This window comes from Erythranthe guttata, chromosome 12 (genome assembly GCF_056151865.1).
Source record: "Erythranthe guttata isolate IM_541 chromosome 12, IM_541, whole genome shotgun sequence".
Lineage (NCBI taxonomy): Eukaryota > Viridiplantae > Streptophyta > Magnoliopsida > Lamiales > Phrymaceae > Erythranthe > Erythranthe guttata.
The window spans coordinates 7,911,849-7,916,571 of record NC_142544.1 but is presented as its reverse complement, the minus strand read 5'-3'; the positions used below and the strand labels follow the sequence as shown (position 1 = coordinate 7,916,571).

Sequence of the window (4,723 nt, the reverse complement as noted above, 5' to 3'; positions counted from 1 at the left end):
TCAAATCTTTGCATACTCCATTCTCTCTCAAGAGGCCCTGTTGGGGGTTTGATGCTGGAGATAATTGGAGGTGATGGCTGGACATTAAATCCGATTTGTTCCACCAAAGGAAGTTACATTTCCAAGCTGGAAAAAAAATGTTGATAGTCTAATCTTGCCATATACAATAGATCATAGTATTAAATCAGGTGGTTAGTGGAATAGTGTCTTCGCCAACAATAATTAAAAACACAAAATAACCTGGATTTTAAGGTTTGGAGCGCAAAATACGTAGCAATTTGAAGGCTTGTATTTTGGCACCTGTTAACAGAAAGTTCCAGAAGATAATCAAGATGAAGCAAAAGTTAAAACAAATAAAATAAATCAGAAAACATTTAATAGATGATTGACATAACAGGGGAATATATCAAAGCCACTTCTATAGATAATTTAAGAGGATTATCACTGACATAAATACACGGAAGAACAAAGTACAACACACATATATTACAACGCTTGATGATGATGATGATAGAAAAACCGTATCAGAGGTTTTTTCTTAAACGTTGGCAAATGAAAAACTGTAAAACGAATATTACAAACATACCTTTAGGAGTCTAAAAATTAGAAAGACCCAATCTCTACACAATCTTCTTTTCGACTTTCCATGTACCGGGGTTGGATAAAATTCATACTTTTCTTAAGTTAAAAAAAAGGGGCCTTCTGCACAAAATTAAACTATATTAAGACATATTAACACATATATAGCAAAGGACAAACAATACAGTGAAGTCATTGCATAGATGATCGGAGTTCCCGGGCATATTGTGATCGAAAGTGTTTCCCAAAAAGAAGATAAAAACACATAAACTTGAAAAACAGATTTCCCAGAAACCGCTGCTCCATCATCGTCATCATCATTGATGTCCGATAATTTTAATAACATCATATAAAACTACTACCGGTGCAAACAAAATTAAAAAAAGAAAAAAAAAATCATAAGCGATTGGAGAACTCCTCAAATTATAAGGAAGAAAGCCTCAAATTTAAATACATACTGCATAACTATAAGCAAGAAATCTTCAAATTTCGTCCAAACACACCCAGTCCAAACTCATTAAATTTTCTCGATTGCCTCGATCAACCAAATTCCTGGCCTCTGATACAATCACGTTCCTTTGAAGAAAGAAGAAAATTGCCTGCTTGGAGACAAAATCCTACTTCATTACCAAACAAATAAAAACACAGAGAACCTTAAAAAAAAACCCAATAAATTTGAACACTGATTATGAATCACCTCTTGACGAACATTTTGTGGCAGTAAAACTACAGTTTGAAAAATTCATGCGTCCAGAAAAAATTCAATAGTTAAAATCAAGATAATAAAAACACAAAATAATAAGATATAATTTTGGGCAACCACTGAGAGACTGTGCACGAGACTCGATGAATCCCGCCTTCACCTGCAACCACAGAGGCGATATTTATGTTTGAAAAATAATTTTGGCAACGTTTAGAGTTGTATTGAAATAACATCACTATACCATGATACCAATGTCAGCAAATGAATTAGATAAAAAGCTTGCTTGTGTAGTATAGCCACTAAATTCTTTTCCAAGTGTCAAGGGTGTAGCATCTTGGGTGTGTGTACGGCCAATTTTAACTATGTCTTTGAATTCAACAGACTGAAACATATCAGAAAGCAGAATGAATGATAAAGTCAATGCAACAATTAGCAGAAGAATGTGCAACGTATGAACGAACAAATATTAACCAAAGAGAATCATCAAAAGAAGCCAATATATGGTATCAATGTTAATTAACCACTAAAAATAATTTGTGGAAAGAACTAATGCAAAATTTATTATCATAGTTTTGGCTTGAAAAAGACACAAATGCAACCGTATATTGGGCACAAACAAATACTCTGCAGCGGAAGATCATCATGAAAAACTGAAGCGTAAAATGCCTGGTGACTAATGAGCCTTGTGGAAAGCAAAAACAATCAAAATAGGCAGTGAAACTTTGAAGAATTTATGGATGACGGCTTTTATAGCTTCAATTTTTGGGAATAATTAAATTTTTAAAGTTTTCTGTGTGCGATTCTTTCAGGCGTTCGTAATTTAGAATTTCGGTTGGAAAGCATATGTGATGTGAAATTTGAATTGAGAAGATATAAGCACAAGTGTAGAAAAATTGATGAACCCGAGCTCGAGTTCGAGCCTTTGTCGAGCCGGCTCGGCTCGTTTACCACCCCTAATCAAAAGTGTTAAATTGTATTGAAAAATGAAGGACTAAATGTGTTTTTGTGAACATGAAGGTCCAAATGTGAAATTGGTGCAAATTAAAAAATAACAATTGTATTTTAAAGTTAAAAGAGTATAAGATCGAAAATGAACCCAATTTGTAATACAATTCAAGCTAAAAATGTATCACACAAATGTACAAGAACGATGTGTAGTATACATGCAATGGAATCTTATAAATGATAAAGACATAGAAAAAATACAACGATTAAATTTATATTATAAATTCTCTAAATGTGTTTACATTCCTACGCTGCTATATAATATTAGTTTATTGGGAAATTTACAGTTTTTATATCTTACGTTTGCAACAATTTCATATTTGATAGTTCCAAAAAAATACATCTGGTCCCTCATGTTTCAATTCCTCAGTTAAAGTAGTGATGGAACACGCTTGATTCCGTTAGTTTTAACGGAAAATTGACAGAAATAACTAAAAATGCTGAATATTTAAAACACGAGGGATCAAATATGTTATTTGTGTGTGAACAAAGGGAACAAATGTGAAATCAGTGCAAACTTGAAGGATGAAAACTGTATTTTTCCTTTATTTTATTACTTCAAAGACATGGATTCATGATAAATATTATATAGGGTAAATTACAAACACCCCCCTGAGGTATGACCAAATTACAAAAACACCCCTCTTGTTTGGATAATTACAACCACCCCCCTCAACTCATCAAATTTAGTGGAATCTTCGAGATTATATGGAATATTATCACTTTTGTACCTGTTTTATCCCATTCAAACTCTACATTATGAAGCAAGATGACCATAATATGTGATTTTTAGCTTGTATATATCAGTTTGTGGTGCATCGAAAACTGTATTTTTTACACAAAGAGTACAAACTAGAGCACATTTCACGGAATCTAGATGACTATGTTGAATTTGGCACCATAAAGGTAAGAAAAAATCATAATTGAGGGGGGTAGATGTAATTATCCAAACAAGAGGGGGGTTTTTGTAATTTAACCATACCTCAGGGGGGTGTTTGTAATTTACCCTATTATATAAGGAGATTAATATAGTATTTTTTTTTTTTTTTGATAATGAATATCTTACATAGAAGCATGGTTATCGGATCGTAAAAATATCTCGTATCGTTTTGCTCCACATCTCGTACCGTATCGTTATCGTATCGTATCGTAAGATATTTAACCAACTATTAAAATAGTAAAAAATATATATCTACATTATAAAAATATTATAAACATACAAAATTTATTATTTTTAAGTTAAACTACTCATTTCAAAACAGATATAAATTCAAGTTTCGACATCTTATTATAAAATAGGACAAAAAATATAATTGTTCATCAAATAACATCATCTAAGGTGGTGTTTGTCTAGGCTTATAAGATGTTTAAGAGCTTATAAGCTCTTCCAATGTGTTAGGTAATTTTTTTAAACAGATCTTAAAAATTCAAAATATAAGTTGTTGGAGTTTTAAAAAAATACATTTACCCCGCCTATTTAGTTAAGATCTAATAATGAGTAAAAATATCTTGTAAGATTATTATCTAAACACTTGAAAAAATAATTCTAAAAGTAAGACGTAACAACTTATCAACTCTTAAAACAGCTTATCAGATGTAAGAGTTTATCAGCTGTTTAAAATAAACTTTAGCGAAATAGGCCCAAGTTCAAATTCGAAAACCTAATTTGTAAAAATATTCGATCACTCGTAATTTTAAAGATCAATGTCACTTAAATCGTCCTCATCCACCAACTTTAAACGATTGCCTTCATCATTATCAATCGCAAAATCCAGTCAAAAAACGCCTTGAATTGGTCTAGAATCGCAAAATTAAAATCGCAAGAATCTATAGAAATTGAGTTACAGTTGCGATATTGTAAGGATTGGTGAAGAGATTGAAGAGAAAAGTGTGAATTAAGGTTAGGATATTGAAGAAATTTGTTCAAATCCATTTTCAGAGCAGTTGATTGCGTTTCTTCTTCTTTTTTTCATTTTTTTTAATTATCGACTAATATCGTAAATATCGTATCGTATCGTGATACGACGATACGATACGATATCTCGCGGTATTAAACGGTATTTATCAATAAGCGATACAAAACCCGAGTTGTATCGTTTTGATTGGAACCGTACCGTATCACAATATATATCGCGGTATATCGCGAGATTAACTAGGTGGTCAAACTAAATATTATTTTTCTCCGTCTTTCTAATTTTAATTATTTTTCTTAGTTATCCCTAAGTTAGATTTTACAGTGTATAATATAAATTTTGGTAGAATAATGCATGTTATATAAGATTAATTTACATTTCAGATTACTATTATGGATATTTTGTTTTAATATTAGTTATATCGTAGATTTTCAATATATTAAATAATAAAATATCTTACAAACCTAACATAAAGTTAGGATATAAGATTAAGAGTAAAAAGTAGTTTACCCCCTAAACTAAG

At 31.3% G+C, this 4,723-nt stretch overlaps 1 long non-coding RNA gene across 1 annotated transcript; it reads right to left on the bottom strand.

Moving 5' to 3' along the window:
- On the bottom strand, nt 1-1,694 carry LOC148766370 (uncharacterized). Its single transcript, XR_016034798.1, has 3 exons — nt 587-1,694; nt 241-300; nt 1-126 (listed from the first exon to the last, which is right to left on the bottom strand). It is a non-coding gene; the product is annotated as an uncharacterized LOC148766370 (long non-coding RNA).
- Between the last annotated feature and the right edge of the window lie 3,029 nt (nt 1,695-4,723).